This window comes from Rattus norvegicus, chromosome 8 (assembly GCF_036323735.1).
Source record: "Rattus norvegicus strain BN/NHsdMcwi chromosome 8, GRCr8, whole genome shotgun sequence".
Lineage (NCBI taxonomy): Eukaryota > Metazoa > Chordata > Mammalia > Rodentia > Muridae > Rattus > Rattus norvegicus.
Window position 1 is genome coordinate 122,233,589 of NC_086026.1, and position 13,897 is coordinate 122,247,485.

Genomic DNA, 13,897 nt, shown 5'->3' on the forward strand with positions numbered 1-13,897 from the left:
TGGTTAATAGCTTTAGCATTCAGTATTATTTTCACTGAGTAATCACTACAATTTCGATTTCAGCCACTATTTCTCCTAAAATTGCCCACGAGAATTTATTGTCCTGGGCCGAGCATTCATACCCTGAGCTGATGCCCAGATGCTGGGTCCTTGCTGCACCATTCAGCCTTTCCCCTGCTGTCCCTTTAAGAATGCTTGCACTGGTTACATGCAAGTCTACGTCTAGATGCCTCATGCCTAGCCCAGTGCACATCGAACCGTCCCTCTAATAACCACGGTGAGAAGAGCAGGCTAGAGAGATAGCTCGTCGATCAGAGGTAGTCACTACTCCTTCAGAGGACCGGGATGTTCCTGATCAGCCCCCAGCCCCGATCTGGTGGCCCACCACCATCTATAGCTCTAGTATCATAGAATGGTACCGTCTTCTGGCCTCTGCACACACATACAATACACAGAAGCTTTTACACACACACACACACACCCAATACACAGGAGCTTTTACACACACACACACACACACACACAATTAATTAATTAATTAATTAATACTTAAAGAAAGGTGACAAGTCCTGAATCTCTATATTTAAGAATAAGAGGACACAGAGGCTTTGGCCATTTACTGGTATGTATTTAGTACCTTAATTGTCTATTGGCTCAGTCCACCTGAAATCCATTTCTTAGCTCTGATGGGACATAGCGCCTGCCAAGTTTTGCAAACAAACTCTAGAGTCCGACTTGCAGCTTATTTCCTGGAACAGAAAAAAAATTGTTTTTCATTAGGTAAAATAATAGGACTGTCATTAAGACAGTCACAAACCCAAGGTCCGAGGAGAAACTGGGTCAGTATAAAAAGAAATCACATGCTAGGCAAACAAGTCCATTTTCACATTAATTTTTTATTTCATCAGTTCTTCCCGCTGATGACGTCATGTCTGGGGAAGGCACCAGGATCTGGGAGCAGAGTCTCTGAAGATTTGACTAAGTCATGGGAAGGCTCACAGCAGAAGTGATTGCCTGACTGAGCTGAGAGACCAGAGTCAGATTTCTTCAGTTATCGGGTTAAGTCAGCAGCTCCCAACTTGCTTTAGAGAGGGGGAGGGGGAGGGGAGGGGAAGGGAAAGGGAGAGGAGGAGAAAGGAGAAGAGGAGGAGAAGCTAGCCCTGAGATAGGCTATCATTCACTCAGCTTCCCCCTGCAACTAGTTCCCTCGCTTCTAGGAGTGAACTGGAGTTCATTCCCCCTGTTTCCTCCTGTGTCTGTTGCCTCTAAGCCCCCAGCTCTGAGGCCCTGGTACTTTCAGACCCTCATCAGCTTCCATAGGTAATTCCCGCATTGTGCTGCATTCAGTTGATATGGGCTGTAGGGAAGCTCCCTAAAGACATGGGAATACAGAGAGAGTGACTTCAGAGAGCTTGAATGCCCTCTGAATTACTCTCTGTATTTCTGGAACAACCAACAGAACTCCTGTGTCACCCACTCACAGTTAGGATACAGCTTTGCTCTTTAAGGACTGCAATGTAATCCTGTATGCTCTCTGGGTGAGGGGGCAGCTGTGCGCTGCCTCTCGGGGAAAGGGCAGCTGCTGCCAAGCCTGCAGTCTTGAGTTAGACGCCCAGGTCCCACATAGTAGACGGAACTGACTCAATACATTGTCCTCTGACGTCTACTCATGTGTTACAGCATGGACACACACAAAACAAACATGACTTTTGAAAGATTTGTTTATCTTTTATATGTGTTTTTGCCTGCATGTATGTGCACCATGAACATACAATTCCCTAGATCTCAGAAGAAAGCATCAGATCCTCTGGAATTGGAGTTAAAGTTGGTTGTGAGCCATCATGTGGTTGCTGGGAACTGAAACTCTGCAAGAAGAGCAAACACTTTTAATCTCTCTGGGCCCCATAAATGTCTTGTAGTTTTGGTTTTGTTTGTTTTGTTTTTTTCTTTTCGAGACAGAGTTTCTCTGTGTGGCCTTGGCTATCCTTCTGTAGATCAGGCTGGCCTCGAACTCACAGAGATCCACCTGCCTCTGCCTCCTGAGTGCTTGTGCCACTACTGCCTGGCCTTTTCCGGGGAGGATTTCAGTGAACACCATTTTCTCCAGATCGTTTCATAGGGCATTAAAAAATGATCTTAGGCAGAAGTAGAATCCAATAACTGTCCTTATCACATGTCATTCGTTTGATATTTACATTTTATGTCTCTGTGTAATATCATGCTTTATATAAGGAGGAAACAGGTTCAAAGGGACACAGCAATGTCCCAGGAGTCAAACCAAGTAGTGAGGGGACTAGAGTGCTAACTTACCTAGGTTATGTTAGAAGCCACTTCAGCCTCAAGAAACCCCATCTCGTAAAACATCTCCATCTTGTATTGGGCTGAATTCTAAGAAACAGCTAAATTCCCAGAAATGGCTTCTGGCCCCAGTTGCCCAGCATGAACTTAGGCCACACTATCTCACGCAATGCTTTGTTGGTTAGTATCCAGTTAGGAACCGAACCCTAGCCACTGCTATGACGACTCTGATTGGTTGGTCTTTATCTAAGCCAAGTTATCAGGGAAACTGAGGTATTAGACAGGTAGTAACCCACTTAAGATGCCAGATGTGAAAGACAGTTGGAAATACACAAAATACATGAACACAAATGGCTGTACCTCCCCTTTCCCCTGCCCTACCTAATTTATGGGCTTTTTCTTTAAAAAGTTGCTCAATCCCGACCCCCATCCACTGACATGGTTAGGATCCCTAACCTAGCAGTCTCCCTGATAGATCAGTTTCCTTGGTTTTCATGGTGGATTATTCTCCAATTCTCTGACCTAACAATAACTATACAAGTTCCATGTCTAATTGCCTTTCACAGTTACTAAATCTTCATCCTGCCCCAGGTTCATGTCCAGTGCTATGGAACACGCTAGGGAACTAGAAAATAAACAGAAGTCCCCAGGACGGCAAAGAAGAGGGCTCCTTAAGCCTTCTGCTCACTCTTCACGCAGAAATGTCAAACTCCAGATGTGAAGATGCTCTGTCTGCAACATCTATCATGCGACTGCCACCTGGGTGGATCCAGCTGATGGATCCAGGTGGCCAGACTCCTTTTCCCCTTTGACCATCCTGTATGCAGGCAGAGCAGCTCGCTCAGTCACAAAGAATGATCTCTGCTGATGGAGAACCACTCTTTTAGTCAAGGATATATTCAAAGATTCACTGAGCTGCTAGGATCTCTAACCAATCCCTCAAGAAACGCCAAGCTCCTGTGTCTACTCCCCCTGAGCAACATTCCTACGGTCCCGTGAAAAGTATCTGGGATGCTCCAACGAATAATGTCAAGAAAAGGCTATAACCTACTGATTTTAACAGTAGTTTTCAAAAACGGTATCATGAACTTTAAAAGGCAGGAAGGCTGACGGGCTGGAACTCACAACCTATGGGACTTATGACTGAACAGAAAGCCTAACGTCTCAATATGTTCCTCATTATTCTGGTTGCCTACCACAGTATATCATACACACACACACACACACACACACACACACACACACACACACACACACACACCAGTGGCCAGGAATAACCCCTTTTTCATGAGCATGGATGGTGTGGATCAGGAATGTGAACAGAACACAGCAGACAGGAGTGGCTTGTCTCGGTCCTCCACTTCAGACTTTCAGCAAGAACTTCTCAGATGGCTAGGGAACCTCCTATATATCTACTCCTGGGGTTCTGACCAAGATGAGTCTTCTAATACTGTGACCTGGAACACCCATGTGTAGTTGAGACTTCCTACGCATGTTGACTTGGGAGTCCAAAGAATGAACATTCTAAGAGAATCAAGCAGAACCCACATGCCCCCTTATGACCTACCCTTGGAATCCATATAGCCTCATTCCATTCCATTATATCATATTGGTCAAAATGGTCACAAGCCTGTCCACATTCACAAGTGAACATGTGTCTATGCTCATCTGCTGGGAGGGTGAAAATCAGCAAGCTTCTGGCTATTTCTCCAAAACTGCTACAGGGAATCACTGGCTCTGGAATTACAAAGAAGAAAGAGCCACAGAGAGATTGGATTGGGGATCAGGGAGGCTACACAAAACCACCTTCTTCTTTATCCAATAAATCATTCTCTAGGTTTTCCATTACTCTCTTAGAAAGACAGAAATCGGAATTATAAAGTGGACCACATAAAATTGTTTATTCACAAACATTTCCAGGCCAGAACAACTGCAATTTGTTTAATCTATGCTTAATCTGTATGCTTTATAGAAATATAAGGCTAAAAGAAAGTTTAAGAAAAGACAAATTGTTTTCAGGGAGGAGGAGGGTTGATGTATCTGTTTTGTTTAGATTTTCTTCATGGAATTTTATAATATTTTTAACTTAAAGAGAAATTGCTACCTCACAATGGCTTTTTGTATTTTAATAATCACCTAATCAGTTTCCAGGGCACATGCCCTGTGATTATGATTCTCCTTTAATGCCTGATAAATATCGTCTCTAAAACCCTCATTAAAATGTCATTTATAATGTTATGTAGCACTTTCCTCCAAGATAAAAACCTGCATCATAGAAGGAAGCTCCTTAAGGCACAGGATGTTCTAAGACCGGGTGAAACATTCCACCTACAGGGAGCTCATTAGGCTCAGAAAGTTAAACAACTCAATAGCTTCAGGAAGTCCCTGAAACTAAACAGATTAATTAAATCTCTCCCTTCCTAAGCAGTAAGAACTGTTAAGAGATACTCTCAGAATAGCCAAGCTGCCTGGAAGAGGCCCAGACAAACTCAGATGCTGGGAAAAGACACTTTCTGTTGAGCTGCCTATAAGTCATGAGCAAACCCCAGAGTTTCAGTTTTCATGAGCTGCCATCCACGTTGGGAGGAGATTTTAGTGAGTTGTCTTAGAGTCATTTCTGTTCCTGTAAGTAACCCCTGACCCATAATGCTATAAGTAACCTCAAAAACACATTGGTTCACCAAGTTTTACTTTGGTGATATAATCATCTGGCATCTGGTCTCAATCTGGAGTGAGTAGACATCTATTCACATCTCCCCAGGAATATCGTCTCACAGGATGTGGTACTAAATATAACACCTTTGCTTTTTATGAGTCAAATCCTTGATCCTTGGCAATTTCACCCTGCTTTGTATAATTTTCAACTGAATGTTACATTCCACCATTTCCTTTATATACAACAGATCACTATCCTATAATTACTTTTTAAAACATGTCATTGATCACCATCCACCTGGGAAGTTATCTACCTCTTTACTGTTGCAGATACATGGCTGGTCAATCAAGATTTGATGCAGACATAAAATGCAAAGACAAGAAATTGAATTCACATTCCAGTTAACATCTGTGCCCAGAGCTGACCCTGTGCCAAGTTCTCCTGCCTGGAGAGAAATGGTCCCCCACACACGAGAGCACAGGTGAAATCACCACTTCTGCTCAAATACTTGGCCCAAGAGGGACCTGCCCAGAGCCCTCAGAATACAAGAACCAAGGAACAACCGGGGGTAGGATCCTTCCAGTTTCCATCTGTACCCCAGAGCTGACCCTGAGCCACAGCTCTCCATACCCAAATTCTGCCCAGGGAGAGCTGGTTTCCCAGGAGTACTGACAAACAGACTTACAGGAGGGAAAAGCTACAGTCACAGACAACAAGACCAGCTAACATGAGAGATAACCAGATGGCAAGAGGCAAGTGTAAGAATATAAGCAACAGAAACCTAGGTTACTTGGCATTGTCAGAACCCGATTCTCCCACCACAGCAAGCCCTGGATACCCCAACACACTGGAAAAGCGAGATTCTGATTTAAAATCACATCTCATGATGATGATAGAGAACTTTAAGAAGTACATAAGTAACTCCCTTAAAGAAATATATGAGAACACAGGTAAAAAGTTGAAGTCCTTAAAGAGAAAACACAAAATTCCCTTAAAGAATTACAGGAAAACACATCTAAAAGTTATCAAAAAAGATAAGGAAGGGCACTTCATACACATCAAAGGAAAAATCTATGAAGATGACCTCTCAATACTGAACAACTATGCTCCAAATGCAAGGGCAACCACATTCTTAAAAGAAACTTTACTAAAGCTCAAAGCATACATTGTACCTCACTCAATAATAGTGGGAGACTTCAACACCCCACTCTCAGCAATGGACAGGTCATGGGAACAGAAACTAAACAGAGGCACAGTGAACTAACAGAAGTTATGAACCAAGTGGATTTAGCAGGTATCTACAGAACATTCCATCCTAAAACAAAAGAGTATACCTTCTTCTCAGCACCTCATGGTTCCTTCTCCAAAACTGACAACATAATCAGTCACAAAACAGGTCTCAACAGATATAAGAAGATAGAAATAATCCCATGCATCCTATCAGATCACCATGGACTAAGGATAGTCTTCAATAACAACAAAAACAATAGAAAACCCACATAGACATGGAAGCTGAACAATGCTCTACTCAATGACAACTTGGTCAGAGAAAAAATAAAGAAATTCAAGACTTTAGAATTTAATGAAAATGAAGGCACAACATACCCTAACTTATGGGACACAATGAAGGCAGTGCTAAGAGGAAAACTCATAGATCTGAGTGTCTCCTAAAAGAAACTGGAGAGAGCAGACACTAGCAGCTTGACAGAACACCTAAAAGCCCTAGAACAAAAAGAAACAAATATACTCAAGAGGAGTAGATGGCAAGAAATAATTAAAATCAGGGTTGAAATCAACCAAGTAAAAACAAAAAGAATTATACAAAGAATCAACAAAATCAGAATCTGGTTCTTTGAGAAAATCAACAAGATAGATAAACCCTTAGCCAGACTAACTAGAGGGCACAGAGACAGAATCCAAATTAACAAAATCAGAAATGAAAAGGGAGACATAACAATAGAAACTGAAGAAATTTTTTAAAAAATTTATCAGATCCTACTACAAAAGACTATACTCAACAAAACTGGGAAATCTGGATGAAATGGACAATTTTCTAGACAAATACCAGGTACCAAAGTTAAATCAGGATCAGATAAGCCATCTAAACAGTCCCCTGACTCCTAAATAAATAGAAGCAGTCATTAAAAATTTCCCAACCCAAATTAGCCCAAATGCTCAAATTACCCTAGATACACAGAACATATGAAACTCAAGAAGGATGACCAAAATTGGAATGCTTTACTACTTCTTTAAAAGGGGAACAAGAATACCCTTGGGAGGGAATAGGGAGGCAAAGTTTAGAACAGAAGCAGAAGGAACACCCATTCAGAGCCTGCCCCACATGTGGCCCATACATATACAGCCACCAAACTAGATAAGATGGATGAAGCAAAGAAGTGCAGGCCGACAGGAACTGGATGTAGATCTCTCCTGAGAGACGCAGCCAGAATACAGCAAATACATAGGCGAATGCCATCATTAAACCACTGAACTGAGAACAGGACCCCTGTTGAAGGAATCAGAGAAAGGACTGAAGAGCTTGAAGGGGCTTGAGACCCCATATGAACAACAATGCCAACCAGAGCTTCCAGGGACTAAGCCACTACCCAAAGACTATACATGGACTGACCCTGAGCTCCAACCGCATAGGTAGCAATGAATAGCCTAGTAAGAGCACCAGTGGAAGGGGAAGCCCTTGGTCCTGCCAAGACTGAACCCCCAGTGAACATAATTATTGGGAGGAGGGCGGTAATGGGGGGAGAAGAGGGAGAGGGGAACAACTATATAGAAGGGAAGGGGGAGGTGTTAGGGGGATGTTGGCCTGGAAACCGGGAAAGGGAATAACGATCGAAATGTAAATAAGAAATACCCAAGTTAATAAAGATAGAAAAAAAAGTAGCCTTTGTTAAAAAAAAAAAAGTTTCCCAACCAAAAAAGCCCAAAAGCAGATGGGTTTAGTGCAGAATTCTATCAGAACTTCAAAAAAGACCTGATACCAATACTCTTCAAACTATTCCACAAAATAGAAACAGAAGAAACACTACCCAGTTTGGTCTATGAATCCACAGTTACACTGATACCAAAACCACACAAAGAACCAACAAAGAAAGAGAACTTCAGACCAATTTCACTTATGAATAGTGATGCCAAAATATTCAATAAAATTCTCGCAAACCGAATCCAAGAACACATCAAAATGATCATCCATCATGATCAAGTAGGGATGATCATCCCAGGGATGCAGGGATGGTTCAATATGTGGAAATCCATCAATGCAATCCACTGTGTAGACAAACTCAAAGAAAAAAACCACATGATCGTCTCATTAGATGCTGAAAAACATTTCACAAAATCTAACACCCCTTCATGTTAAGAGTATTGGAAAGATCAGGAATCTGAGGCCCATACCTAAACATAGTAAAAGTAATATACAACAAACCAGTAGCCAACATCAAACTAAATGGAGAGAAACTTGAAGCAATCCTACTAAAATAAGGGACTAGACAAGGCTGCGCACTCTCTCCCTATCTATTCAATATAGTACTTGAAGTTCTAACTACAGCAATCAGACAACAAAAGGAGGTCAAAGGGGTACAAATTGAAAAGAAGTCAAAATATCACTATTTGCAGATGATATGATAGTATTCTTAAGTGACTTCAAAAATTCCACCAGAACTCCTACAGCTGATAAACAACTTCAGCAAAGTGGCTGGATATAAAATTAACTCAAATAAATCAGTAGCCTTCCTCTACTCAAAGGATAAACAGGCTGAGAAAGGAATTAGGGAATCGACACCCTTCACAAGTTGCAAATAATATAAAACATCTTGGTGTGACTCTAACCAAGCAAGTAAAAGATCTGTATGATGAGAACTTCAAGTCTCTGAATAAAGAGATTGAAGAAGACCTCAGAAGATGGAAAGATCTCCATGCCCATGGGTTGGCAGAATTAATATAGTCAAAATGGCCATCTTGCCAAAAGCAATCTACAAATTCAATACAATCCCCATTAAAATTCCAACTCAACTCTTCATAGAGTTAGGAAGAGAAATTTTCAAATTCATTTAGAATAACAAAAAAAAACCAGGATAGCGAAACTATTCTCAACAATAAAAGAACTTCTGGGGGAATCACCATCTCTGATCTCGAGCTATCCTACAGAATAACAGAGATTAAAACTGAATGATATTGGTACAGAGACAGGCAAATAGATCAGTGGAATAGAATTGAAGACCCAGAAATGAACCCACACATCTATGGCCACTTGATCTTTGACAAAGAAGCTAAAAACATCCAGTAGAAAAAAGACAGCATCTTCAACAAATGGTGCTGATTCAATTAGTGGTCAGCAGGTAGAAGAATGCAAATTGATCCATTCTTATCTCCCTGTACAAATCTCAAGTCCAAGTGGATCAAGGACCACATAAAACCAGATACACTGAATCTAATAGAAGAGAAAGTGGGAGGAAGCCTCAAATACATGGGCACAGGACATGAACAGAACACCAATGGTTTATGCTCTAAGATCAAGAATAGACAAATGGACTTCATAAAATTGAAAAGTTTCTGTAAAGCAACGGACATTGTCAATAGGACAAAATGGCAATGTATAGGAAAAGAGCTTTATCAATACTACTTTTGATAGGGGGGTGCTATTCAATATATACAAAGAACTCAAGAAGTTAGACTCCAGAGAACCAAATAACCCTATTAAAAAATGGGGAAGAGAGCTAAACAGAGAATTCTCAACTGAGGAAATTCGAATGGCTGAGAATCACCTAAAGAAATGTTCAACATCCTTACTCATCAGGAAAAATACAAATCAAAATGACACTGAGATTCCACCTCACACCAGTCAGAATGACTAAGATTAAAAACTCGTGTGACAGCAGGTGCTGGCAAGGATGTAGAGAAAGAGAAACACTCGTTCATTGCTAGTGGGATTGCAAGCTGGTACAACCACTCAGGAAATCAGTCTGGCAGTTCCTCAGAAAATTAGACATAGTACTACCTGAGGACCCAGCTTACCACCCCTGGGCACATAACCAAAAGACGCTCCAACATATAGTAAGGACACATGCTCCACTATGTTCATAGCAGCCATATTTATAATAGCCAGAAACTGGAAACAACCCAGATGTCAACAGAGGAATGGATACAGAATATGTGGTACATTTATACAATAGAGTACTACTCGGCCATTAAAAACAACGACTTCATGAAATTCACAGGCAAATGGATCTAGAAAACATCATCCTGAGTGAGGTAACTCAGTCACAAAAGACACACATGGTGTGCACTCACTGATATGTGGATATTAGGCAAAGAGCTTGGAATATCCACCATACAACTCACGAACCACACGAAACTCAAGAGGAAGGAAGACCAAAGATTGGATGCCTCAGGCCTACTTAGAAGGGGGAACAAAATAATCAAGGGAAGTAGAGGGTGGGCGGGACTTGGGAGGAAGAGAGGAGGGGGAGGGGACAAAGAGGGGCAGAATCAGGTGTAGGAAGAGATAAAGGCGATGTAGAGAGGGCCAGGAAATTGGACAGAGGTGTGTAGCAATGGGGTACAGGGAACTGGGGGTAGCAACAAGAAAGTCTCAGATGCCAGGAAAGCAAGAATGTCCCAGGACCCCATGAGGATGACATTAGCTGAAATACCCCACGAAGGGAAGGGAGAACCTGCAGAGACCATATCCAGAAGTTAGACATGGCCCCCAAGTTGAGGGATGGGGTCATCCACCCATCCCCAAAATTTTAACCCAGAATTGCTCCTGTTTAAAGGCAATACAGGGAGGAAATATTGCTCCTTCTTTTAAAGGAAGGAGTGGATCAGAGACTGAAGGAAAGGCCATCCAGAGACTGCCTCACTTGGGAATTCATCCCACATGCAGACACCAAACCCAGACACTATTGCTGATGCCAAGAAGTACTTGCTGACAGGAGCCTGATATAGCTGTCTCCTGAGAGGCTCTGCCAGATCCTGACCAATACACATGCAGATGCTTAAAGCCAATTATTAGACTGATCACAGGAACCCCAATGAAGAAGTTAGGAGAGGGACTGAAGGAGTTCAAGGAGACTTATCTGGCACCAACGGGAGAGGAGGCCCTTGGTCCTGTGAGTGTTTGATGCCCCAGTGTAGAGGAATGCTAGGGCAGTGAGGTGGGAGTAGGTGAGTGGGTGAGCACCTTCATAGAAGCAGGGTAAGGGGGTATGGGATAGAGTGTTTGCAAACAGGAAACCAGGAAAGGGGATAACATTTGAAATGTAAGTAAATAAAATATCCAATTAAAAAAAGAATTGAATTCTATGTAGCTGAAAATAGAAGTCAGACAAAAGACTCAACAGTTACTTTTCCACAATATATGTATCTGCAAAATACATCCATCAAAACTGGATCTAGTGGTAGACCATGAACTTTGGACTTTCCAGACACGATCTGAGCAACAGAACACATAGTCAACCTCTCAAAGACAAGCTATCGGGCTGGAGAGATGGTTCAATGGTTAAGAGCACTGACTGCTCTTTCAGAGGTCCTGAGTTCAAATCCCAGCAGCCACATGGTGGCTCACAACCATCTGTAATGAGATCTGATGCCCTCTTCTGGTGCGTCTGAAGACAGCTACAGAGTGCTTATATAAAATAAATAAATAAATCTTTAAAAAAATTAAAAAGCAAGCTATCAAACTGCAAGCCAGCATTGCTAACATCCGAGTTGTTCTCTCCTATTTATCTCCTGGTTAGCTACGTTACTTCCGTAGTGGAGACGCCTGAACACAACAACAGAACCCTAAATGAAGCCAGCTGAAGCAATGCCAAAAGGAACAGCTAGAGGCTGGTCTTTGGTTCTGAAGATTCAGAGTTACATCCATCTCTGGAGGTGCTCAATTTATCACACTACATGCAACACTGTGATTTTTTTTTTCTTGTTCACTCTGTGAACTCAAGCCAAGCAATGGGGCCACCCATGCTCAAAGTAGATGTTCCCCCTTCAGCTAAACCCCCTGTAAACAGCATTGCAGAGACACCTTGAGGTGTATACTCCCTGGTCAATTGCAAATCAAATCAAATTGGCAATGAAGATGAACCACCACAGTCCCATCGGGTCCGGAAAAGGAGAAGAAGTAGAGGAGTCTTCTCATTGAAAGCTCATTCTGATGAGGCATGACATACGCCACTTCTCTTGCCAAATGAAAATCACATTCCTACGAGCTTTACCCTCTCTCTTACCCACACCCAAAAGGAATAAACAGAGGCAGGCAAAGGTATATAAACGCTCTGCTATTGACAAATTTTGAAAGAAAATGATTTCAAACAATTACAATAAAAAGGAATGGATGTCTGTAGTCAGAAAGTTGGACAGTGATACTAGTGGAATTTTCTAGTCTATGGTTTAATTAAGGATTGCCAAAATTAGCATGCATGCCCTTTAGAACACCAAGCCTCTTCCCCTTACTCTCCCCAACTAAATGTCCATTCTTTTATCTCACCAAATACTGCCATGTCCCCTCCTGGTACCTCTCTCACACCTGAAAACCACAAGGATGGGTTGCTCCACATGAGCAGAGATAAGAGGCATCACCCTCCTAGAGGAAGGCAAATGTGTTGCCACTCCCCTTGTCCCAGGCCTTGAGAGACGGGTAGAATTACCTAGGGGAGGCTATGAACAGATGGCAGCCTCAGCATCCCAGGTTTTTGGTCAGCAGGGCTCCGTGAGATGCTCTCCCTGACATTTTGCTCAAGATGTTTACAATACACAAAGTTGCCAGCGTAGGAGCTGGTGAAGTGTTTGCTAGCCTGAAATGATGGTCTTGGCACGATGCTTCAGCTCAACGAGTGTGTGCCTCCCCTCAATCTCTCTGCCAAGTCCATAGACAGAAACCAGGGACAGGACAAGAGCATCACATAGCTGAAGGAGAAGCAGGCACAGCAGCATACGGTAGGACTGAGTGTAGCACAAAGACGAGTGCATGGCTGAGACTCAGTAGGTGAAATACTTACCACAAAAGAACAAGGACTTGAAATCAGATACCCTGAACCCACAAAGCCAGGGAGGACACAGTCCTAGAATCCACCCGGCACTGGGAGGTAGAAACAGGAGAATCTCTGACGATCACTGGCCTAACAGCCCAGCCAATCAATAAGCCTCCAGCTCAGACCTTGTCTCAAAACATACACCAGAGAAGCAACTGAAGGAGACACTTAACATCGACCTCTGTCCCCCAGATGCACCCTCACACAGATGCATGTGAGTGTGGCAAACACACAAGGGCAGGTGGAGACTGGCCTGTGACTGACTTCGGTTCTTCAGACCTCTCCATTTTTTTTTCCGGAGCTGGGGACCGAACCTAGAGCCTTGCGCTTGCTAGGCAAGAGCTCTACCACTGAGCTAAATCCCCAACCCCAAGACCTCTCCATTTTGATCTCTGAGTTGGTATCTAAGAAGTCAGTAAGAGCCAAGATCCTCCAGACAGAGAGCTAAAGAGACCTGATCAGAGCTGAAATGTGGTCCTACTAAGTACCAGACTTCTGCCTCCCCTGAATGCACATCTCAGCACCACCCCACATGGCAGGATGTTTGTCTGTGACCTACAGAAGTCAACATGGCACACTAACTGTCCCAACCTTAAGAGTCTGGCATAAGAAAGGACAATTTCTCACAAACACAAGAGCACATGTGGCAGATTGCTGCCGGTCCAGGAAGACCCGGGCTGCTCTATCTCCTGCATATGACACCTCGGGGTGCTACTGAAGGAGGAGAAGAAGCACAGTCAATGGTACAGAGACCAGGAAAGGTCCTTGGGCTATGAGAACACTGCAAAGGCTGCTGGCCTAGACAGGAATAAATGAAGCTTCCAGCATCTGAGGCCAGGTGGCGGACTATATACGAGGCCTTCACAACTGTGCCTTTTTGGTTTTGGTTTGAGACAGAGTC

General features: G+C 42.9%; 1 long non-coding RNA gene across 1 annotated transcript; it reads right to left on the reverse strand.

Annotated features, from left to right (window-relative positions):
• Positions 1 to 607: 607 nt before the first annotated feature.
• LOC134480102 (uncharacterized) lies at positions 608 to 4,115 on the reverse strand. Its single transcript, XR_010054283.1, has 2 exons — positions 2,311 to 4,115; positions 608 to 749 (listed from the first exon to the last, which is right to left on the reverse strand). It is a non-coding gene; the product is annotated as an uncharacterized LOC134480102 (long non-coding RNA).
• Positions 4,116 to 13,897: the final 9,782 nt, after the last annotated feature.